A 27,275-nucleotide genomic window follows, 5' to 3' on the forward strand; every position below is an offset into this window, starting at 1 on the left:
ATCGTACGGCATACTATAGCGCGCAGTTTTTTATCATTTTTGAGGATTTGATAAAAAATGACGAAATGACAAAAACGATGGGTTATAGCCCATGTTTTTTGAAATTTTGAAAATAAAAGTTAGCCTCGTTTCTCATCATTTTGGACCGTGGGCTATAGCCCATATCGTACGGCATACTATAGCGCGCCGTTTTTCATCATTTTTTGAGTATTTGAAAAAAATGAAAAAATGAAGAAAAAAAATCCGCAATTCCCGCAATTACCGCAATTTCCATTTCAAATTATTTCAAATTCCAAATTACAATTTCCGCAATTTCCGCAATTCCGCAATTTGACAAAAACGATGGGTTATAGCCCATGTTTTTTGAAATTTTGAAAAAAAAAGTTAGCCTCGTTTCTCATCATTTTGGACCGTGGGCTATAGCCCATATCGTACGGCATACTATAGCGCACAGTTTTTCATCATTTTTGAGGATTTGAAAAAAATTAAAAAACGATGGGTTATAGCCCATCGTTTTTTGAATTTTTGAAAAAAAATGGGGCTATAGCCCCTACCGTACGGCATACTATAGCACGCCGTTTTTCATCATTTTTGAGGATTTGAAAAAAATTCAAAATTTCAAAAAACATGGGTTATAGCCCATCGTTTTTTGAATTTTTGAAAAAGAAATGGGGCTATAGCCCCTAGCACTCCGTTTTTCATCATTTGAGGATTTGAAAAAAAATCAAAATTTCTAAAAACATGGGTTATAGCCCATCGTTTTTTGAATTTTTGAAAAAAAAATGGGGCTATAGCCCCTACCATACGGCATACTATAGCACGCCGTTTTTCATCATTTTTGAGGATTTGAAAAAAATTCAAAATTTCAAAAAAACATGGGTTATAGCCCATCGTTTTTTGAGTTTTTGAAAAAAATGTTATCCTCATTTTTCATCATTTTTGAACATGGGCTATAGCCCCTACCGTACAGCATACTATAGCACGCCGTTTTTCATCATTTTTGAGGATTTGAAAAAAATTAAAAAATTAAAAAACGATGGGTTATAGCCCATGTTTTTTGAAATTTTGGAAAAAAAAGTTAGCCTCGTTTCTCATCATTTTGGACCATGGGCTATAGCCCATATCGTACGGCATACTATAGCACGCCGTTTTTCATCATTTTGGAGGATTTGAAAAAAATGAAAAAATAAAAAAACGATGGGTTATAGCCCATGTTTTTTGAAATTTTGAAAAAAAAAGTTAGCCTCGTTTCTCATCATTTTGGACCATGGGCTATAGCCCATATCGTACGGCATACTATAGCACGCCGTTTTTCATCATTTTGGAATATTTGAAAAAAATTAAAAAACGATGGGTTATAGCCCATGTTTTTTGAAATTTTGAAAAAAAAAGTTAGCCTCGTTTCTCATCATTTTGGACCATGGGCTATAGCCCATATCGTACGGCATACTATAGCACGCCGTTTTTCATCATTTTGGAATATTTGAAAAAAATTAAAAAACGATGGGTTATAGCCCATGTTTTTTGAAATTTTGGAAAAAAAAGTTAGCCTCGTTTCTCATCATTTTGGACCATGGGCTATAGCCCATATCGTACGGCATACTATAGCACGCCGTTTTTCATCATTTTGGAGGATTTGAAAAAAATGAAAAAATAAAAAAACGATGGGTTATAGCCCATGTTTTTTGAAATTTTGAAAAAAAAAGTTAGCCTCGTTTCTCATCATTTTGGACCATGGGCTATAGCCCATATCGTACGGCATACTATAGCACGCCGTTTTTCATCATTTTGGAATATTTGAAAAAAATTAAAAAACGTTGGGTTATAGCCCATGTTTTTTGAAATTTTGGAAAAAAAAGTTAGCCTCGTTTCTCATCATTTTGGACCATATCGTACGGCATACTATAGCACGCCGTTTTTCATCATTTTGGAATATTTGAAAAAAATTAAAAAACGATGGGTTATAGCCCATGTTTTTTGAAATTTTGGAAAAAAAAGTTAGCCTCGTTTCTCATCATTTTGGACCATGGGCTATAGCCCATATCGTACGGCATACTATAGCACGCCGTTTTTCATCATTTTGGAGGATTTGAAAAAAATGAAAAAATAAAAAAACGATGGGTTATAGCCCATGTTTTTTGAAATTTTGAAAAAAAAAGTTAGCCTCGTTTCTCATCATTTTGGACCATGGGCTATAGCCCATATCGTACGGCATACTATAGCACGCCGTTTTTCATCATTTTGGAGGATTTGAAAAAAATGAAAAAATAAAAAAACGATGGGTTATAGCCCATGTTTTTTGAAATTTTGAAAAAAAAAGTTAGCCTCGTTTCTCATCATTTTGGACCATGGGCTATAGCCCATATCGTACGGCATACTATAGCACGCCGTTTTTCATCATTTTGGAATATTTGAAAAAAATTAAAAAACGATGGGTTATAGCCCATGTTTTTTGAAATTTTGGAAAAAAAGGTTAGCCTCGTTTCTCATCATTTTGGACCATGGGCTATAGCCCATATCGTACGGCATACTATAGCACGCCGTTTTTCATCATTTTGGAGGATTTGAAAAAAATAAAAAAACGATGGGTTATAGCCCATGTTTTTTGAAATTTTGAAAAAAAAAGTTAGCCTCGTTTCTCATCATTTTGGACCATGGGCTATAGCCCATATCGTACGGCATACTATAGCACGCCGTTTTTCATCATTTTGGAATATTTGAAAAAAATTAAAAAACGATGGGTTATAGCCCATGTTTTTTGAAATTTTGGAAAAAAAAGTTAGCCTCGTTTCTCATCATTTTGGACCATGGGCTATAGCCCATATCGTACGGCATACTATAGCACGCCGTTTTTCATCATTTTGGAGGATTTGAAAAAAATGAAAAAATAAAAAAACGATGGGTTATAGCCCATGTTTTTTGAAATTTTGAAAAAAAAAGTTAGCCTCGTTTCTCATCATTTTGGACCATGGGCTATAGCCCATATCGTACGGCATACTATAGCACGCCGTTTTTCATCATTTTGGAATATTTGAAAAAAATTAAAAAACGATGGGTTATAGCCCATGTTTTTTGAAATTTTGGAAAAAAAAGTTAGCCTCGTTTCTCATCATTTTGGACCATGGGCTATAGCCCATATCGTACGGCATACTATAGCACGCCGTTTTTCATCATTTTGGAGGATTTGAAAAAAATGAAAAAATAAAAAAACGATGGGTTATAGCCCATGTTTTTTGAAATTTTGGAAAAAAAAGTTAGCCTCGTTTCTCATCATTTTGGACCATGGGCTATAGCCCATATCGTACGGCATACTATAGCACGCCGTTTTTCATCATTTTGGAATATTTGAAAAAAATTAAAAAACGATGGGTTATAGCCCATGTTTTTTGAAATTTTGAAAAAAAAAGTTAGCCTCGTTTCTCATCATTTTGGACCATGGGCTATAGCCCATATCGTACGGCATACTATAGCACGCCGTTTTTCATCATTTTGGAATATTTGAAAAAAATTAAAAAACGATGGGTTATAGCCCATGTTTTTTGAAATTTTGGAAAAAAAAGTTAGCCTCGTTTCTCATCATTTTGGACCATGGGCTATAGCCCATATCGTACGGCATACTATAGCACGCCGTTTTTCATCATTTTGGAGGATTTGAAAAAAATGAAAAAATAAAAAAACGATGGGTTATAGCCCATGTTTTTTGAAATTTTGAAAAAAAAAGTTAGCCTCGTTTCTCATCATTTTGGACCATGGGCTATAGCCCATATCGTACGGCATACTATAGCACGCCGTTTTTCATCATTTTGGAATATTTGAAAAAAATTAAAAAACGATGGGTTATAGCCCATGTTTTTTGAAATTTTGGAAAAAAAAGTTAGCCTCGTTTCTCATCATTTTGGACCATGGGCTATAGCCCATATCGTACGGCATACTATAGCACGCCGTTTTTCATCATTTTGGAGGATTTGAAAAAAATGAAAAAATAAAAAAACGATGGGTTATAGCCCATGTTTTTTGAAATTTTGGAAAAAAAAGTTAGCCTCGTTTCTCATCATTTTGGACCATGGGCTATAGCCCATATCGTACGGCATACTATAGCACGCCGTTTTTCATCATTTTGGAATATTTGAAAAAAATTAAAAAACGATGGGTTAAAGCCCATGTTTTTTGAAATTTTGGAAAAAAAAGTTAGCCTCGTTTCTCATCATTTTGGACCATGGGCTATAGCCCATATCGTACGGCATACTATAGCACGCCGTTTTTCATCATTTTGGAGGATTTGAAAAAAATGAAAAAATAAAAAAACGAAATTTTGAAAAAAAAAGTTTACCTCGTTTCTCATCATTTTGGACCATGGGCTATAGCCTATATCGTACGGCATACTATAGCGCGCCGTTTTTCATCATTTTTGATGATTTGACAAAAATGAAAAAAAAAGATGGGTTATAGCCCATGTTTTTTGAAATTTTGGAAAAAAAAGTTAGCCTCGTTTCTCATCATTTTGGACCATGGGCTATAGCCCATATCGTACGGCATACTATAGCACGCCGTTTTTCATCATTTTTGAGGATTTGAAAAAAATGAAAAAATAAAAAAACGATGGGTTATAGCCCATGTTTTTTGAAATTTTGGAAAAAAAAGTTAGCCTCGTTTCTCATCATTTTGGACCATGGGCTATAGCCCATATCGTACGGCATACTATAGCACGCCGTTTTTCATCATTTTGGAATATTTGAAAAAAATTAAAAAACGATGGGTTATAGCCCATGTTTTTTGAAATTTTGGAAAAAAAAGTTAGCCTCGTTTCTCATCATTTTGGACCATGGGCTATAGCCCATATCGTACGGCATACTATAGCACGCCGTTTTTCATCATTTTGGAGGATTTGAAAAAAATGAAAAAATAAAAAAACGAAATTTTGAAAAAAAAAGTTTACCTCGTTTCTCATCATTTTGGACCATGGGCTATAGCCTATATCGTACGGCATACTATAGCGCGCCGTTTTTCATCATTTTTGATGATTTGACAAAAATGAAAAAAAAAGATGGGTTATAGCCCATGTTTTTTGAAATTTTGGAAAAAAAAGTTAGCCTCGTTTCTCATCATTTTGGACCATGGGCTATAGCCCATATCGTACGGCATACTATAGCACGCCGTTTTTCATCATTTTTGAGGATTTGAAAAAAAATCAAAAATTCAAAAAACATGGGTTATAGCCCATCGTTTTTTGAATTTTTGAAAAAAAAATGGGGCTATAGCCCCTACCGTACGGCATACTATAGCACGCCGTTTTTCATCATTTTGGAGGATTTCAAAAAAATAAAAAAATAAAAAAACGATGGGTTATAGCCCATGTTTTTTGAAATTTTGAAAAAAAAAGTTTACCTCGTTTCTCATCATTTTGGACCATGGGCTATAGCCTATATCGTACGGCATACTATAGCGCGCCGTTTTTCATCATTTTTGATGATTTGACAAAAATGAAAAAATATATGGGTTATAGCCCATCGTTTTTTGAATTTTTGAAAAAGAAATGGGGCTATAGCCCCTACCGTACGGCATACTATAGCACGCCGTTTTTCATCATTTTTGAGGATTTGAAAAAAAATCAAAATTTCTAAAAACATGGGTTATAGCCCATCGTTTTTTGAATTTTTGAAAAAAAATGGGGCTATAGCCCCTACCATACGGCATACTATAGCACGCCGTTTTTCATCATTTTTGAGGATTTGAAAAAAATTCAAAATTTCAAAAAAACATGGGTTATAGCCCATCGTTTTTTGAGTTTTTGAAAAAAATGTTATCCTCATTTTTCATCATTTTTGAACATGGGCTATAGCCCCTACCGTACAGCATACTATAGCACGCCGTTTTTCATCATTTTTGAGGATTTGACAATATTGAAAAAATGAAAAAAACGATGGGTTATATTGAAGCGTGCAACTACACACGCACAGGCGCACATGCGTATGCACACCTGGACCTGTAAATGAACAACACAAAAACTAAGGCACTGGTGTCGGACTTCTGGTTTACCGGAACGGGGTTCAACTCCCTGCAGTCATCTTATGAGCTTGTAGATCAGCTGTTTTTGGTATTGTTGTGGTGATTTCTTTATACGTCCGTGATTAGACATGGTAACGCCCCGCCTGCCTCTGAGGTGGTGGAAAGCCTGGGTGAGGCGATATTATATAATACAAGAGAATGACAGCTTGGCACGCGCAACAGTAACTTTTATTTTTTTTAGAAGAGGCAAACATTATTGTACTGTAAAAAGGTATCTTTTCCCTTGATCTTTATCTTTTTAGTATTAGTACTATTAGACAGAATAATTATGATTATTATGATCATCCAAATCAAATCATAGTTGTTCAATCAATTATTAAATCAAAGCAAACTGTACAAACAATATTGGTTTGCCTCTTAGTTACAAGTTACTGTCGCGTAAGTTACTGTCGCGTGGCAGGCAGGCGTTACCATGTCTAATCACAGACGTAGAAAGAAATCACACTTGATTGAGAAAGTATTAAATAGGGCTTAGAAAGAAATATAGTTCTTGGTATTCTAATTTAAAAGTAAAAAAACGTTAAGCGTTAATAAAATATTCAATAGTTTCCATACCTGGAAGAGGTCAGTCTTCGCTTGCGCAGCGTCTTCCACTCCAAACTGGCACTCTGCTCCGTTGTTGCTTCCTCAATTTTCTGAGCTGTAGGAAACGTGACCTGAAGAGACTTGATGTGAAGTTCTTCATGTTCACTTAGGACAAAGTCTGGTCTGGTCTGGTCAAGTCTATAATCATCCAGGGGGAGTGGTGGAGCATCTTCATGATGCAGTATGTAGCGTGTTTTCACTGGGGGGTGTTGGTAGGACAGAACACTTCCAGCCTGGACAGGTCCAAATCGGGAGTGAACCAAGGGACTATCTGCAGACATCCCCATGGTGCAGACTAATGGCCTGGACAGGGGGTCAAAGTTCTTGTATGCCTCATCAACCTTGAGCACAGACAGGTCAATGAGAGGTCCAGCAAGAGCCTTGTAGAGTGTGCTTCTGTAACACAGATGAGTGACACTAGTTGGTCAACACATTTTCTACACTCCATTTTCTAGACTCAAGAACTTTGTAGGAAGTATTTCTGCACACGTACAGGGACAGGTGTGTCGTAGCAGGCAACCAGTGCAAATAATGAGACAAAAAGGAGATTGATATACAGTGCATCCGGAAAGTATTCACACTCCTTCTAGTTAGGTAAAATTAGCTTAACAAAATAATCTTGTCATTGTTTATGATTGTCAGTAGACGTAAAACAGCAGTACATAATTACATACCGAATTCCTCCTTCCGATGTTCTTGTCTTCGATGGCTTCATGATGGTCATTTGGCCGACTGGACCGGGTTTAAGCCCCTATGAGTTAATTCAGGAGTGCTTAGATTTATGCTAAAATATGACATAACAAAAATAAATATATATATATACCATATTTAACTCACCATGGTTCTTGGCTTATGCCACTGTTGCTCAGTTTCAGTGCAGCTGTGGACGGGGGGGGACAACTTTGGCACCTGTCTCTGAGTAGTGAGCAGACTGCAGCAGGAGTGCAAAGATGTGGTTGCAAAGTGCAGTTCCAGCGACACACGAACACTGATGCCGAGTCATTATGACTGGCTTTGAATGTTTCAGGACAATCTGAACATTAAAGGGAGGGAAAAAAAGAGGGAAAATTAAATTAGAAAAAATAGATTGAATTTGAATGTTTCAAATATTTTTTGGTAACACATGAGACAATGAGACAATGATAACCCAGCAGTAACTTACCTGTTGAAGACTGCTTTGATACTTACATAATAATTGAGATAATAATGTAGAGAGAACACTGCCATGAACAGGCTTTGAACGAAGAACAAGTTAAAGAACATGCAATCAACAGAAAAATAGGCCATGAACGGGCCATTAACAGAAAGCTAGGCTGTGAACGGGCCATAAATGGCAACGCAGGCAGTTGACAAAAGTCAATAACTAACACCACAAGGGCTCCAGAGTGCACCCATTTTGGGGATAACATGCACCCAAAAATCGGTACAGTGCAACTACAAATTTCACTTGGTCACACTAGTGCACCTTACATTCAGCAGGTATGTCTATGTGTAGGTGCACCAAGGACTGTCACAGTGAACAGGAACCTGCTGCTGCTGCCATGCCATGCCAAACATTTCGGCCATCTTGCATGAGGTGGGAGTGAGGAGTGTAGGAACTGATGTCACCTTTATACTGCCTTGATTGACAGTTGACATGGGTTGCCATTTGCGGGTTGCCATGTTGGCTGGGTTACATAAAGGTTTAAGTTTAACATTTAGTTACCTTCTTGCTACAGACAGACAGACGGTGTGTAACTTGTTGCTACAGACAGACCAAACACACACCAGGAAGAATAAATCAGAATGCTGCTTCCACACACACTTTATATAGTTGAGGCCATCACAGGAGCCAATCAGCAGCCTGGCTCCTCCTAAACGTTAGGCCATTCACACGCATGCAGTCACCACATTTTTTTTTCAATTCAAAGGAGCTTTATTGGCATTGAGAAAACATACGTTTACATTGCCAAGGCAAAAAGCACAATACAACAAATCAAAACTAAATGTATGTACATTTGAATTGAAAGAGGAGCCGTTTTTCATCATTTTTGAGGATTTGAAAAAAATGAAAAAATGAATAAAACGATGGGTTATAGCCTATGTTTTTTTTAATTTTTTTGAAAAATTGCGGAGTATTGCGGAAAAACGATGGGTTATAGCCCATCGTTTTTTGAATTTTTTTGAAAAATTGCGGAGTATTGCGGAGGAATTGCGGAGTGTTGCGGAAAAACGATGGGTTATAGCCCATGTTTTTTGAAATTTAGTTAACCTCTTTTCTCATTTTCTCAACGGCGTGCTATAGTATGCCGTACGATATGGGCTATAGCCTCTATAGCCCATATCGTACGGCATACTATAGCACGCCGTTTTTCATCATTTTTGAGGATTTGAAAAAAAATGAAAAAATGAAAAAAACGATGGGTTATAGCCCATGTTTTTTGAAATTTTGAAAAAAAAGGTTATCCTCGTTTCTCATCATTGTGGACCATGGGCTATAGCCCATATCGTACAGCATACTATAGCACGCCGTTTTTCATCATTTTTGAGGATTTGAAAAAAAATGAAAAAATGAAAAAAACGATGGGTTATAGCCCATGTTTTTTGAAATTTTGAAAAAAAAAGTTATCCTCGTTTCTCATCATTGTGGACCATGGGCTATAGCCCATATCGTACGGCATACTATAGCACGCCGTTTTTCATCATTTTTGAGGATTTGAAAAAAATGAAAAAATGAAAAAAACGATGGGTTGTAGCCCATGTTTTTTGAAATTTTGAAAAAAAAAAGTTATCCTCGTTTCTCATCATTTTGGACCATGGGCTATAGCCCATATCGTACGGCATACTATAGCATGCCGTTTTTCATCATTTTTGAGGATTTGAAAAAAATGAAAAAATGAAAAAAACGATGGGTTATAGCCCATGTTTTTTGAAATTTTGAAAAAAAAGGTTATCCTCGTTTCTCATCATTTTGGACCATGGGCTATAGCCCATATCGTACCCTAACCCTACTATAGCACGCTGTTTTTCATCATTTTTGAGGATTTGAAAAAAATGAAAAAAACGATGGGTTATAGCCCATGTTTTTTGAAATTTTGGAGGATTGCGGAGGATTTTTCTCCAAAAATTCAAAAAACGATGGGCTATAACCAATCATTTTTTTAATTTTTGGAGAAAAACAATTGAGTGTTTCGGAGGATGAGAAATATTAGCAAATTGCGGAGTGTTGCGGAGGATTGCGGAGCAAATTGCGGAGTGTTGCAGAGGATTGTGGAGAATTTTTCTCCAAAATTTCAAAAAACGATGGGCTATAACCCATCGTTTTTTGAATTTTTGGAGAATTCTTTTTAGTGTTGCGGAGGATGAGAAACATTAGCAAATTGCGGACTGTTGCAGAGGATGAGGAACATTAGCATTTATCATTTATCATTTTGGACCATGGGCATATAGCCAACACAATGAGCAGAAAATAGAAATTAACCATTGTAAATACAACAAATTGAGCAGAGCACTGCAGGGAGTCGAACCCCGTTCCGGTAAACCAGAACGAGGTCCATTCGTTGAAATGTAAATTTTGCATTTCAACAGTAAAGTAATTTCACAATTTGACATTTTAGGCAATAATTAATAACAGTATGGCACCAGGCCAAAGCCATGGGGAGAGAGTATGTTTTGCACTCTGAGTGTGTGTGTGTGTGTGTGTGTGTGTGTGTGTGTGTGTGTGTGTGTGTGTGTGTGTGTGTGTGTGTGTGTGTGTGTGTGTGTGTGTGTGTGTGTCCGTCAGTTTGTTAACAGCCATAGCCATAACCTCATCACATTTGTGATGACGGCTATGCCGTTATTAGCCCAAGGAGTGTTTTTATGCAAAACTAATGCTTGGAATGGACTCAGCATCATGAAAACACCCTAGTTTGACATGTCACATGCTACTTGAAGCAAAAGGAAAATTTGAAATTATTTGCCTTATATAGGATGTCTATGGTGGCCATACTGTACAGGCAATTTTCAACACTTTCCCCTCAGACAATTTCAGGCAACTTTTTGTATGTTATTCAGGACATATGTAAGATACAAAATCAGCTGAGTTTGGTTTTTTTGCAATTAGTTGGAGGTTGACCCCTTTTTTCCCATATAATGCCTGTACTAAACAGATACGGTGGTGATGAGTGGTGATGATTTTTGGGCTAAACAGAAACAAAGGAAAACAGATTCAAACAAAGTACAAATTATATAACTGACTGAAAGCAATTTAACAAACATAGGTAACATAATCCAAATGATAAATCAGTACTTACTTAAATAATACATCCAAAGGGATAACAATAGTATGTCTCTTCTCACAGGGGCACCAAGTGAGTGCCTTTAAGGCTTCCTGCAATCTCTGCAGGTGTGACTCAGTAATTCTGCTCAGGTGTGTTGAGATACCCAATTTGGCTCCTCCCACCTGGGTTGGAGCATGAGGGGATTTTCTACACTTATACTGTTTATTATTCAACTCATCATGAGCAGAGAGCTTTCATTAGAGCCAAATATGAAGGCTGTGCGACGGTTAAAAAAATAATATATATATATATATATATATACTTTTGGAGCTCCAATTGCCAGCCATCTTGCATTTGAGGGTCAAAAATAGGTCAAATCATACACGCCAAATATGTATTTGTTGACCAGAATAAGCACTAAAACAATTAAAAAGTTAATTTTCACGGCAGCCACTTTGGATTTTGGTCCAAATCTCCCCGACCTTTAAAAAGAATATACCCCGGCCAAATGTGTTTAATAATAACCCTCCTAGATGACAAATCCCTTGAGAAACGGACCTTTACTCTCCACGGTCACGGAACTGCCATAAAAGACCTAAGAACTATATGCATGTATATGCAAAACTACAAAAGTTCATGTGGCCTGCATGCACCTTTGGTGCAATAATAATATTCTATCTATCCATCTGTTTAGGGCTATTCATATGCATGTGCACTTTTGTGTACAATATGTAGTCCAGGCTGACATCCAGCCAGGCATCCTAAGGTGCATGTTAGCCCAAACATTTAGATTCTCGTAGAGGTTTTTTTTCGATTCTCTCTACGAGAGTCTAAAAGATTTACCCCCAAATATGGTCGAGAAGAGCACCGTTTGAGCCTCAAAATCACTCTTACCTTTTGTGCAAATGCAAAATCTAAGCTGCTTTTTATTTTGCCCCACTTGTTTGTGGGGTGTTCGTCACCATATTAAACGCGTACGCGGTTTATTTTTTTTCAATAAAAAAGGTATTTTAATCCACTCTGTCTCGGAATCTGGCGGCCATCTTGGTTTTCTCTTGTAAATGCTCAAGAGAACCCTGGCCGCTATAGGGGCGCGGGCAATGTTCTGTTGCGTATTTACAATGGAGGATTCCGAAACAGAGTGGATTCAAATACCTTTATTGACAAATAAGCCGCGTACGCGTTTAATATGGTGACGAACACCCCACAAACAAGTGCGGGCAAAAGAAAAAGCTTAGATTTTGCATTTGTACAAAAGGTACGAGTGATTTTGAGGCTCAAACGTATTGCTCTTCTCGACCATATTTGGGGTAAATCTTTTAGACACTCGTAGAGAGATTCGTCAGAATCGGAAAAAAAACCTCTACGAGAATCTAAATGTTTTGGCTATATGTAGCAAGTGGCACAATGGGTAGAGATTGACTGCGTGTAAAGTAAACCAGGTTCGGAAAAGGAGCTCAATGTGTGTATGAAAACCAAGGAAATAAGGGAGGCAGAAACTGGAGGTAAAGTGTAACTGAGATATTATTATTATTCAAAAACAACTTAAACAACTGTGAACATTATAGAAAATAAACCAAAAAAATGGGGGCCCTTTAAATGTGGTGACTGTGGGGAAATTCAGTCTCTTTCTCCAGGGGGGGAGAATTGGATTTACCACATTTGTGGAGGGAGGGGGGCGTCGAGGTCCGGGTCGGCTCGCCAGGTTCCGTACCAGCCGGTACGAGAACCATCCAAGTGGGTTTCCTTTTAATGAAACAAAAAAACCTGACCTGCAAGGCCAGGTGTCTACATCAGTCTTTTGTTCAGAAAAGTCATTGTTGTACAACTTTAAATAAAACTATTAAATGAATAAAGAGTTCGATTTGATCAGGATCGAATCTTTAATCATTTATCTAATAAGTCTATATCTTTACATGCATGTTTTTTAGAAAATAAAATTCACAGTATTTTATAATATATATAACTATATAACATGATATATATATATATATATATATATATTATAATATAATAAATCAAAATTCAAGGTGTTTTATAATACATATAATTATATAACATGACATATATATTATAATAGAATACACCAATATTAATTAAACCAAAAGTTCAAACATAACTCATAAATCAAATGCTTTCAAAATATAAATCAAATGCTTTCAAAATAAACAAACAGTTAACCAGTTGATCCAAGTTACAGTTAATGACACCAAGCCTATATGACTCACCGAAGAGTATTCCAAGATTGTCACAGTGAATCTGCTACCTCTGCCATGCTGCTGCCAAACAATTCGGCCATCTTGTATAGGTGGGAGTGGGGAGTGTAGGACCTGATGTCACTTTTATACTGCCTTGATTGACAGTTGACATGGGTTGCCATTCGTGGGTTGCCATGTTGGCTGGGTTACATAATAGGTGCATGTCATGCCCAAGATGAGAGCTCATAGCCGGGTAAGAGAAGTGCAGTAGTCAGTGTCTGCATTGCAGCGGTTATAGAACGTTCATGTGGTACATAGTGGTGGCGCTTTAGCTTGACTGAGGGCCCTCTCAGTCGGCTTGGCTCAATAGTAGGCCCCTGGGTCCTTTACTATTGCATTAACGACAGTTAATCTGGAGGAATTGGATATAGGTTATAATATTGTATGTATTTTCAGAGACCCCCAAGCTCACATACTCTGAGTGACATATACTCTAAACCCCCACAAATAAAACGTCTACCATAGACATAGAGGGTTATATATACTGTATGATGTCATAACCATGTGTATCTAGTTTCAGTCTTTTTCGGGCGTACAGATATCGATGACAACTGGCTTAAACCTTGGTTCTATTATTATGTTATCATCCAGAGTTTATCATAGATCATGCACAGAGTTTTACGAGCAGAGGAGAGTTTACAGCTTGACCCTATAAAACAATGCTTTTAGTGTGTGTGTGTGTGTGTGTGTGTGTGTGTGTGTGTGTGTGTGTGTGTGTGTGTGTGTGTGTGTGTGTGTGTCTTTGCATGTCCACGTACCCCAATCTATAAGGTTTGCATTGCACAACTGTTCATCAGCATATACTTTAGAAAAGGGTCTTACTCTCTATAGCATTCAAAGGGCCTCAGCGGACGCTATGTTAAGACTACATTTCAGTGTACATCCTCGCTATATCCTTGAGACGAATTACAAACTGGAAGATCTCGAACGGAAAAGTCGTAAATCAGTGGGGAAAACCCAAACAATGCAGCGCCTTGCTAATGAAGTGGCTGGAGACGTCCATGTTGGGTCCCTCCAACTTGTCTGTCATTACTGCCCGGAGGAACGGGGCTGTCTGCGTGGGATGGACGCCTTTGGCTGTCCAACATCAAACCGCAAGCAGACCTGCTGCGCCACTGCTCTTGAACCCCGGGCTCACGGACATGTAGAAGCCTGATGTATGGTGTCGTACACAGAACCTGATGTGGAAAATGGTGATGGTGGTGGTGGTGGTGGGGCGGGGGGCTTTTGATCTACTCTGAGTCCTGAAAGGGGAGGATGTGCAGCTTACACATACATGGAGAGGAGCAGTGGGGTCCACTAGTCCGTGGGGTGTAGTGTCCTATATTAGGAGCACAAGTACACACATACACACACACACCAAGGGCCCTTGGTATGTGTCTTTGCCTTTTTTTTCCCCACTATTTTGAAAAACATTTTTAAACAGTAACAACTATAGCCTATATAGTTCATTCCCGGGCTTCCTCTGAGTTAGTGTCGAAGTGTCCTTGAGCAAGACTCTGAACCCCTAATTGCTCCCGATGTGCAGGTTGGTGCCTTGCATGCATGGTGAATGAATGTATAGTGCACAATCGATATATATATATATGAAATGCACCATTTACCATTTTACAACATATGGATGTAGATCGACTATTTTAAGTATTTTAAGTAAGTATTTTTCAAATAAGCTTAGGGATAAGGGGTAAGGCACTGGCGAAAATATGGCCCCAAGTCACTATACAAACAGTTTGTGTCTCAAACACACACACACACACACACACACACACACACACACACACACACACACACCCGAGATATTGTACGATCTCACATACACACATACACACATCCGTGCATGCGCTGTCCTCCTGACACAGAGATGAACACAGCAGATTAGCTATAAGACTAACAGTCCCTGTCATGATGGACGGAGCCCCCGGGCCCAGTCAGGGCGCTGAGACTAAACCCGTCGGCTCTTCTAAAAACATACAATCCCCTCACACTCCAAGCTCAGCCCGGGCGCCTCACACTCATGCATGATGTGAAATGCACACACTTCTTACAGACATGCCAGTCACGCTATACGACTATACGTATACTGTCACGATTATTGGCCAATTTATTAATTTGTCAAATGTATTGTCACACAGATAACTGCGATTAACCATTTCATTGTGTTTTTGACATTGGAAATTGAAACTACATGATGTGAAATGATATGAATCCAAATTAAAGTTCAGATTGCCTTTAAGGCTTCGTGATCAAAGATTGCACTGAGTGGCAATTAACTTATGCAAAGAAATTACTAATATATTTAAAAATTGTATATATATTTTTAATAAATAATGGAAGTAGCTGAGCTAAAAATTTAACGATTATATGCAAAGATAATTGTAATTATCTGCAATAATTGAAATTAGGCAATTATGTAATAATTGTGACATGCCTACAACTACATCATGTCATCATGCACAGAACCAGTCCGATGATTGCTGCAGTTACACCTTATTGCAATATAAGCAAATATCACCAAACCATGAACAACTTAAGGCCTATTTTTATAAAAAAATATATGAAAAGTAAAAGTGTTACACGAAAACAGCCGATCTGCAAGCTCACAATGCATTGCAAATGAGACACAACTTCATCTGTTGGTGTAATTATAGGTCTAGAAATAATAATAATAATAATAATAATAATGCAATTATGGTATATGTTCATTCACAATTTATGATTTTTGGTTTTGTGATTCAGTCACTGATACATTTCCCAGACCTTGTTTTATTTCATTTTTATGCTCCAAAAAATGTCAAAATAGGGGCACCATGCAGGTTTAAAGTAAATTAACCACTTAAACCCTATACCCTAAACCCTATACCCTATACCCTATGATGAGCTGACAATGAGGTTATATCTTCCCTTCTTCTCTGGAATCCTGCATGCCTCAAAGCAGACCAGAGGTAGAAAAATGTTGTTCCCTGATGTCATCACTATATATAGGGACACATGCATCAGTATAAGCATATATAGGAACTGGGGACGGCAACGAAGGACCGGAAAGTCTGGCGTGGCATTGTGAAATCCATGATCTCGATCTCGAATAATGACGATGATGAGGACTCATCATCAGTCCACCCATCTACACCTCGGCATCTCTTCGCCGAATATAGCCGATCTGCAAGCTCACGACGACACGTTGTGAGATTGTATAGATCTGGTATTTTCCTATACTTCTGCCAAATGGTTCGCTATAGGGTTCATGTGGTCGAGGGGGAGGGTGGGGGGGGGGGGGGGGGGGGCATCGATGTGTGTGAGCACCTTGATGTCAGACAGTGTTCCTCCTAATCCAGCGGTTCTGTCTGCCTATAGATTTACAGAGCTTTTCTAACCCATTCTGACCTGAGATCAGATTCATACGAGGTTTCCACTGGACAACACACTGGTCTGATGAACCCATTCTGACCTGAGATCAGATTCTAAAAATGTCAGTCGTTCTTCGATTTTTCAAAAATAGCAGACCTACAAGCTCGTAGCGCGCCACTCGGTGGCGCGCTATGAGCTTGTAGATCTGCTATTTTTCAATAGCTAAAGCATAACATGATGCTAACACCAAAACGGGTTCCCGTTCAGAATGGGCTAACCCCACTATAGAACAAAGGCCACATATGAAGGGAAAACGTCTTTTGAAATGCATTTTAGATGACTGCTGACAAGTCACTCACACCCAATAAAAAACAGAGAGAAAATAGTGAAGTGTCACGTGACAAATGGCCTCCCCTGCTTTTGCCACGACACGGGTTAGGACGGTAAAAACAGAGCGAGCGGCTTCTTCATAAAATAAAAAAAGCGTTCCCTTATAACCAGAAACCCATGCATGCTTGTTTGACTCGAAGTGGCTATATAAGAGGACCTTCCTGCTATTCATCAAAACGTTTTGATTTCCTTATAACATCGCAGGGGAAGCCGGGGCTTCAATTTTGCTTGTTTAATATGGGACCTTGGCAGAAGGTTGATACAGTAACAAAGTTGCGACGATAGGGGGAGTTTTAGGGGCACGGACATTAAGAGACCCGTCTGAATTTATGGAGCACAGAGTCCACGAGCACAGTGCTTGAAATTTTAATGTGTCTGACAGTGTGGAAAAAAAGGGGGCTTGTTGCATCAGTTCTAGGTTGCCTGAGACACCCACCAAGAATCCAGAAACACCACACAGCTTCAGTTGTAACTGTAGCCTGTACATGTCTGAACCTCTCACGTTTACCGGGCTCTAAAATCCCTGTCATTGCACTGCGAGTACAGGGGTCTTCACTGCAACAAGTGGGAGCTAAAACGGGACCCCGCATCATCTCTGATCCACATTGTTGGCCATTATCACGTAAATGATATGAATCTGTCCTCCGACATATCCTGTCCACTTCACGATCAATCACAGTAAATAGAAAAAAACAAGACACATATTACTGAGTGTGTGCAGAAAGAGGGTGATTTCCCATTTTAGTCATTTATATTATATTTATATGCAACTGTTTTAAGTGAGGGCCGTCAACATGCAACTGATTTTACCTGAATGTTGTCAACATATTGTCTTTCTTTGTTGTTCTTATGTGTAATCTTGGCATCATTGTAAATGAGAGTATACCGTCCTTCAATGATCTCTCTGAAGTTAATAAAGGTTGAATAGAGACAGTAGAAAATGAACTATAGTTTAGAGGGGTGCTGTCCACAGCGTGCCGTTCAGTCCTCGGTGGGGACCTCAGTGATGTCTGCAGGATAAACTGGGTCCCATGTCCGCACCCCCCCATGTCACATGTTAGGGGATCAGAGGCAGAGTATACAGGAGGAGGTGTGTGTATCTGAGTGTAAGAGAGACTATGGGCCGAGGCGATGACCGGACTTTGAACTATATGCAGCACATGATGCCTACATACCACCAGCAGCAAAGGGAGCTCGTCTAGTTGACCGAAATCAGCAATTGACCCCGACACTAATATCAGCACTCGGTGCCAGAGGCAAGAATCAAATGGGCACAGCACAAACATGGCGGCCACTTCAAAGAGTTAAGGGGCTTAACTCTGGAAAAACAAAGGGCATGACACTATTCAGATACTGAACACCGGGGAGCTCGTGAGGCACTAATGCTAAGGTGACAGACCACAGAAACGGAGGCCATGGAAACATGTGAGTGGTCTTAAGGCAATCGTTAAAAAGACAGACAGAGTCTAACTGCGTATGGTCCCCCCCCCCGTGCTATATAATAGAACAGTCCAAATCTAAAAATGTTAAATGTCTTTAGATGAAGAATCGCTTTCCTTCGTCTTTTGATATTTGGCTACAGTGCATGTGTATATAGCCTATATACCGGAATCTGTCAATATTCTGATATTTGTCAGGGTGGAGATGTGGTGCAAGTTTTACAAAATGCTTCTGACAAAACCACCTATCTCCATTAGACCCTCAAACTGTTTGCTAAAGCAGCTAACTCCATGCTCCACCTCACCCCATCTCATGCATATCTGACAATTATATAGTCACAAATTTGATGAGGCAGTATTGCTTTGTTTTAAAAAAATATATAAGGTTTTCTTCATTTACTGGAAAAAAAAGACATTTTGGAGTTGGTTTCTGCCCGAAAGCAGAGATATATTACATAGATGTTTACGAGAAAGAAAATGTAAACAGGAGGACAGCGGAAGAGTAAACTATGGAAGAATCCCAGGAAAAATGGGAGGGCTGACAGGTATGGTCTATACTACACATCACTAATGATGTGCTAACATGCTAATGTGAGCTCTGTGTGTTAACGATGATAACGTTATCCAGAGGAAAGTACGCACATCTCTAAAAAAAACTTTCAGGTGCTGAACAAATAGATACATTCAGGAGAAGGAGAAGTAGCCCGCACACTGTTTCGTATAGCTCCCACAGGATATTTATTTGATAATAAGTTGTCTTATTATCAAATAAATATCCTGAGGGACTACTTCTCCTTCTCCTGAACGTTGGCATGGCTTCGTGTATCACTGAATGCAACTATGCACCTACTGTAGCTGTGTGAGCTGAGATGTGACTGGTCAACTTGTGTGGGGTCTGGGGATAGAGATATACATGCAGATCACGAGACAGAGGGAGATGCCGATAAACCGCGCCCGCTACGCCATAAAAAGCATACTTTCGTGACGTATAAAAAAATGAACAGCTATTCTTAATGCATAGTATAGATCTCTGTCACATTAACTGCAGTCAGTGTGATAATAGGAGTCCAGGCTGTGGAGTCAGGTTAATATGAAATTATTGAGTGACACATTTACCTCTACAGTAGCTATGTGTTTTGACGACTGTCACCGCTTGATGAAAACATGAGTTTGAAAATACATGTCACCCTGTCACAAACCACAGCAGTTCCAAACTCAAGCTGCCATTGATTATGATGATGTGTTGTACATGCATGCCTGGGTAACATGTATCACAGGGCTCTGAGATTCATTACACATTCATTACATTGCTGTGGATGTCTTACACACCACTGGCCTGCTTTATGTACATGCCTGTTTTTATTTTCAAATCAGTCTTGGCAAAAGTCTTGCTTATCTTCTCTTTTAAACTTAATTGAATTACGGAAAATACAATCTCTGTTCTTGGGCCACTTTGGAATTTTGTTATTCAAGCTTTTAGGATTTACGCACCTGCTGCATGAAACACTAGACAGAATTTATACCGTAATCTTTAAAACACTGTAAACCGAACAATTAAAAGAAAATGCTGAAATCTATTGAATCCATGGCTGTCTGTGTTCAAATGTTTCATCTCATCATCTTTACTCAAACCTATGTGTTTTTATTATTGCTGAAATGTCTCTCAAGTAAAAGAGATATTTGTTGTCAATGAGATAAACCTGGTTAAAATAATGGAGAAAGAAAGAAAGAAAGAAAGAAAGAAAGAAAGAAAGAAAGAAAGAAAGAAAGAAAGAAAGAAAGAAAGAAAGAAAGAAAGAAAGAAAGAAAGAAAGAAAGAAAGAAAAGATCAAGGAAGAAATAGAACCTATACAGAGCGAGTATAGAAAGGACTGAACTGCTGCGATGTTTTACCAAAGATGTTGGCTTTGTGAGTCATTCTGATTATAGATGTTAGCTAGTTGTATAGCTGGAAAAAGAAAGATGGAAAGATGATTATATCATATTTCCCAAAAGAGTAAAATTATAAAAATCAAAAATTATGAATGACAGCTGCATGCTCAATGTTTGAACACCTTCTGCATGCATGCACGCACGCACACACACACACACACACACACACACATGCACTCACGCCCGCACTCACTCACTCGATAGAGTGCATCAATAGAAAAGTAGCCTAGATCAGAGAGGCGAATATTAATACAGACTACAGAATCCAGACCTTACATGTCTATGCTTTTCAAGATGTTCAGACATAGCTATAGGAGACACCAGATGTTGCAAACTGTCCATTGATCTTCATGAAGAGATTATGTAAACTCAGCCTGTATTAGTTCTCTTCTGACAATAAGGATACCCCTTGAGTTGTAGCTGTTTAAATTAGGAAAAATTGCTAAAATAGGCGCCGCAAACTTTTGACCCCGTCAGCCATAACTTTGGACCCTATTCCAGAGCCAAACTTGAAAAGACAAAAACCCCAGCTTTTCCTTTAATTGGCCACAGGGGATTTGGGGGAGAGAGATCCAACTGCCCACACCGCATCCTGTCTTCATTTCACCATCCAAATTAACCAGATTCACACCCTGGCATCATTCAAAACAACATAAAAAAATAAAATAAACGAAATAAAAACTAACTAAAAGTAATATAAAATATAAGTGTGTGTGTGTGTGTGTGTGTGTGTGTGTGTGTGTGTGTGTGTGTGTGTGTGTGTGTGTGTGTCGGGGGGGGGGGGGGGGGGGGTGACATAAAGGTCAAGCCACTTGTTTTTGGACAGAGCCGCCAATTAGCTCCTATAAAGTATACATATTGTGAATTCCTGGGTTGCACAAAGCCTTTTCCACAGGCAGGCATTTCAGTTCTCCATAAACATGTAGTACATTCATCAGACCACCAAATAAAAGGTTGGCATCGTATGGATACAAGCTATTGTTCTATATAGACCTTGGTGGGCAGGCCATTAAAACCAATAGCATAACTCCAAAACTATGTAATTAATCAGTGAGTCTCCCTCAAGAAAAGATTTGTAAATTATATTTCCAGTTGTCTCATTTTCTACAAGCTAATTTTTAAAATTGGTAAATTACGGAGCACATGGCTTAACTAGTAATGAGACAATAGTATAGTGCCCAAAAGCAGGATAAAATGAACCCCAACCAGCAGAATTCTCCACCTCCTCTGTGACATGCGGGGTCCTATAGGAAGCCAACATTGGCCATGAGGAAGCAAGAGTGACCAATCAGTGATCAGAAATCAAGCAATGGTGGGAGAACTAAGCACATGGCTGACACTCCCATATGGAGCTAATAAGGAAACTGACATCCATCTCTATATATACACCTCTGTCCACCATTTTAACTTGAAAACCAGAGCTATAATGCTTATATATATATAGCTATAAAGAGCTAATGTATTAGAATATATCAGCTCCGGTTCTGGAACGGAGTGTGAAAACGTGATGTGGAGGGGCGAGACATCGCCTGAGTCTTTTGTTTATTAGCCTGCCCCCCCCCCCCCTCTCTCTCTTTTACACACACACCCAATTACACAAGAAAATGTTTTCCCAAGGAAAGAGGAACCTTGACTCCCATCAGTGTAAATCAGAGGTTGGACAACCGAGGCTCAGGTCTGTATACTCCCTCACTTACAGCTCAGCCACTGACTGAACACTGCCCTGTTGATTTAAGTCAAAGATGTAACAAAGAAAATAGACCCCTGTGAGAGTGTGAGAGAGTCTATTTTACACTCCCAGAGTTAAATTAACACTGTATAGCAATAGATCTATAAAAAGGGTCAATTTCTAATTCTCAGAGTTATAGGCCTACATTAATGCAGTTACAATGGACATGAGGGTCCATTTTAAAGTCGAAACACATGCCAGTGCAACAGCAGGTTGGCTCAGTGTTGAAGAGTAAAAGCAAGAATAGAAAGCTTGAGTGAAAAAAACCACACACACACACACACACACACAGCCACAGTCACACACACACACACACACACACACACACACACACACAGCCACACAGTCACACACACACACTTTTGCATGTGACACACAAAGCGGTGAATATGGCAGCTCTATGTCTTGGCGTCTCAGAGAGTTCAACTTAAAAGTCAGGACAAAATACCTCCCAACATTATTTTTGTCTTCATAAAAGAAACAGATTAAACTGTGGAGTGGTAAGCAAAATGTCATGCGCTATATATACAATGTAGGCCAAATACACCTGTATGTAAATTCACATTCAATTCCTGTTTGAACATTTATTCCTTCTTTGCAATGGTAATGCAGATTTGGGTCCAGAAACAGAATATGGTCAGAGCACTATATATGCTGTTGTATTAACTGCTATATTAATGGCATTACATGTATTACAAATTATTATGAAAGAAAACATTGCAGATAAGTATAGTCTAATATCTATATTGTTATTGTTATGGGAGAGATGTTTTCAGCAAACCCAAAATGTATGACATGCTGTGTATACCCCTTCATATTACACATGAATAAATTATCTTCCTGGTGAAACAATACAACAATCTATGCTATATATACAGCCCTGAATATAATAATAGGCTACAATAAAATAAAACCTCCTTCAGCTGCATGGCATTATACATGAGGCCGGAATTTTAAATACACTATGTATATTCTGCTTTAAAGTGACAGTCAAAAGGCCATATATGCTGTATGTAAAAGATGGAGAGACAGGACATATTTTTCTGACTAAAACTTTTATCTGACTGAATTACACCCACTGATTATTAAACTCTATAAACCTGAGGATTTCTATAGTCTTGCCTCGAACAAAGAAAGATCATAATATAAAATGAATCATCGTAGTCTAAACAACAGGTATATATGAAAACATGCAGGGAAAGAAAATACTTGTGTTTGCATACTTTGAAATATTCCCAATATAGTTTGAAATGTTTTTAAGATTCTCTATAAATTGGTGGTAAAATCAGGCTCCCTTGTATTGCATTTAATCAGGAAGGCATGCACAGATACTGTTGTTATGTTCAAATTAATCTACCGGTATATTTTCTTTAGCAAATAAACAAGAGTTCTCAAAAAGACAACTATGCCCTATCAGCAATGCATGGCCATGAGAGCTAAACATCATTAACATTTATTCTGTCCATAATAGAGGAAAAGGAATTTCCTCCCATATATAAGAAAACAAAATGCATTGCCCATAAAAGATTAAAATAAAATGTGATATAAAGTGTTACACTTTACTATCAGCCTTGCATGCAGGCAATAGGAGTTCCTCTCGAACTTCTCCTGTTCCTAATTTCTGCACCACGTGACGGTGGGAGTGAGTGAAGTTTAAATTCCCTTTTAGCAGCCCAGCTCAATTCAGCTGCTATAAAGAAAACTACTGTTTTATTGCAGGATACCGCGGCCAGAGAGCGTGTGTATAGGCTACTGGACTGGACTACTGTACTCTAACTGTAGGCTACTCTGCGGTACTGTGTAGCGTCGAGAGGTCTGAAGGTCACTTGAACGGATCACGGAGGTCAAGTTCATTATAGGAAAAGGCTACACAAAGAGGTAAGGGCAGGCCGCCACGTGATGTCGACTAACATGCTGTGACTTTGAAGCAAAGTTAACTAAATTGTTATAGCCTCCTGCGGGCTGCATATCAGCTAAAACTAAATACTATCGAATAGACAAATAAAAAAGTAGCCTATACATTTTCACTCAAGAATATAGGCTAATCAAAGGTGAAATTATTTTAATTCACTGGATATATTATAAACTGTGCTTCGTGAAGGATATATAGTATATTTAAATGAATGCCTTCTCCAAAGCATTCACAAGCATCGGGCCTTGCGCTTTTGGCGACGTTCGGAATTTTAATTGAACATTCTAATTATTATGAGTATATCGGTTATATAAATAGGTTATGACCTTAATTAATTTAACGAACGGTTATAGATTCAGAAATTAGAACAGGCCTGTGTTGTTTCTTATTTATTTTAGGATACAAAAAAACGTCTGCATTATTGTCTAGCTTATCATTTAAAAAAATGCTATTTATGTAATTTAATATGCACATTTAATTACATGATCTGTGCATATCTTTCTATCACGTTTTCTATGCTATTCTATGAGTGTGTAGGACGCGCAATAAGCAGCCCTGGGGAGGACAAAAATAAAACTCCATCCACCCGTAATTTATTCGTGTAACGCTAGTTAACATAAACATCGTCCATGTTTATGTAACATTGGTGAGATAATAATTCAAGAAACTCACAAATCAAAGGGAGCAGACCACAGTCAAAATAATGCTAACGGTTTTTTTTCATATAGCAAATATATATATATTTAATCAGATTGATCGAAAATCGACCAGTTCCTTTCACATGTTCAGTAGCAATAGACACTATATGATATGAGTCGATAGGAATATCTAATCTGTTAACCTATATGTGCAGCAGAAGCTATTCTAGCCCATGCATGCAGGGAGGAGAGTCGTTGCCATTGAATCATTTGATGTCTTTCACCAGTCTATAGCATCAAGGCTACTTAAAGAACTATTTAGAAAGGCTTGAAAACACAACAGTGTTGACAAACGATCACGCTGGTGCTGGACGTTTTGGGCCGTCACCGTTCATTTGGGGCCGTGTCACCAGCAGATATAAGTCACTCTCCCTCCGACTCTTTTGTGATTTATAATGTATTTTCAGTCCGCATGCTTCGACCCATTTACCCCAAAACCACAAACCATATTTCACCTGGGTTTTGATGTCATTCATCGACGGCTGTTTACAGTGCGACGGCTGTGCGGCTTGAGATCCGTTTACCGATAGAGGTGTCGATTAACCTAATGCTATGGGGGTTAGCGCTGGTCTGGAAGTTAGGCCACTCGTCTCGACCTGACTTTGTATTGTGTATAGCCTGCATATAGATAGACGGCGGGCCTAATGCAATACCATAATGTGGATTAATATACCCTATATAGCCTAATTAACAGCTAGGTCTGTAAAAATATCCAAACGTATATTGGCGTCAAAACACACCGCCAAACGTATAGGCCTACAAGTAGCCTATGGGCTACCCAGCACTCAAAGGAGTGGCCAATTTCACACTGCAGTGTAATTAATTGCTAATGCATTATGCATGTGTCATAATGTTTCAGCAAAGGTGCAGTTGATATTAATTACTTTAATTGGTGCTGGTTAAGCCTGCACGTGGCTTAACTAAGACACTAATACACCACATCATATGTATGCTATATATCTTGTATTTATTAATACATAAAGCTAGACAGCTCACAGCTGTCAAATAATTGTGGTGACGTGCCTCTTGAGATGTATAGGCTATAGTCTATTAGTGGAGTATAGCCAAAGTAATATTTGCAAAATAAAAATGTATACATAAAGTAATTTAAAAGTATATGCTACTTAACTTGAGTAAATCATAGGCTAGGCCACCATGCGCTGCTTTAGGCCTTGACTCGGGCAGGCTATATCACTGAAGTGCACTGCGGATTATTGAACGGATCCCAGCATCATCCCAGACAGTCTACTCTATTCTCGTGATGATGCCAGACAGACAGACCACCTCTCTGACCTGAAACCCTGACCCAGTTCACCTCACAGTCACTCACACAGTGCACGGCTCGGTTACAATCCAAACCCAATGCTACATTTCACCGAGTGACACATGCCTATATAAACCGCTCGAATCCCTGGCCTGCATGCGCATCCATATTCTGAGCGGAACATTAGCCGCATGCAAGCAGATCTACAAGCTCACACAACGCGACGCATCGCAATGCTGCTATTTTTGGCGAAGATAGACGCGGGGAAAGCCGTCCAGGTGCACTTGCAACTCTGGTCCGTTTTGTTATGGTTTAAGACTTAAAGTGGTTTATACAACAGCAACTAGGCTACAATACTATAGAGGCCTGTGCAGTGAAATTAAGCACGGACACACAGTCTGGCCACCCCAAAATTCAACCCAGTAAATTAATGAATAAATAAATGCATATTACAAATGCAAAAATAATATAGGCTCATGTCAGACAGATATCAGGCGTGGAATAGTCCCGGGCCATTTAAAATTGCGTATAGGATTTTTAACCCGTGCAACCAATCGCGATTGAGCAGTGGGAGGAGGAGGAGGGGAGAGGGGGGTTCGTATTAATGTCATACACACACACAGCCCGTTATATGCGGCTCCAATGCGGGATGCTTGGTCTACATCCAACCAACCCAACCGACCGTTATCATCACTGGAAGCAGCACACCACGGCGGTGAGACACTGTGTGTGTGTGTGTGTGTGTGTGTGTGTGCGTGTGTGTGTGTGTGTGTGTGTGTGTGTGTGTGTGTGTGTGTGTGTGTGTGTGTGTGTGTGTTTAGAGAGAGGGCGAGGGAGAGAGAGAGAGACAGAGACAGACAGCACAGAGAGAGAGAGAGAGAGAGAGAGAGAGACAGAAAGAGAGAGGCAGAGACAGACATTCAGACAGAGGGAGAGAGAGAGAGAGAGGGGGGGGGGTGCACAACCAGAATAATTCACCCTTGGGCTTGTATGTGAGAAAGAGAGGGAGTGGGAGAGAGAGACTGCATTTGTGATTCCAAAACATCTCTCTCTCTCTCTCTCACACACACACACACACACACACACACACACACACACACACACACACACACAGAGAGAGAGAGAGAGAGAGAGAGAGAGTACATGTCTGCGAGCTCAAACTCAGCCAGCCTACTGCACAGGCGCAGAGCACAGCTCCAGTTTCCACCGAGACGTTGAACCGTATCGCGGCAGGGTTAACGCGAGGTGACCGGGGCGGGAGGGACTTCACACACACACAAACACACACACCGATACTATCTCAGCAAAAAGATAACCTAAAGACTCTGTTTACACGTGGTGAACTGGTGATGATGATGATGATGATGATGTGATGAGGAGGAGACCACCTGCATTCGTCCCCGATGGGCAGACATT

The sequence above is a fragment of the Protomyctophum bolini genome (assembly GCF_963924005.1).
Source record: "Protomyctophum bolini genome assembly, chromosome: 9".
NCBI lineage: Eukaryota > Metazoa > Chordata > Actinopteri > Myctophiformes > Myctophidae > Protomyctophum > Protomyctophum bolini.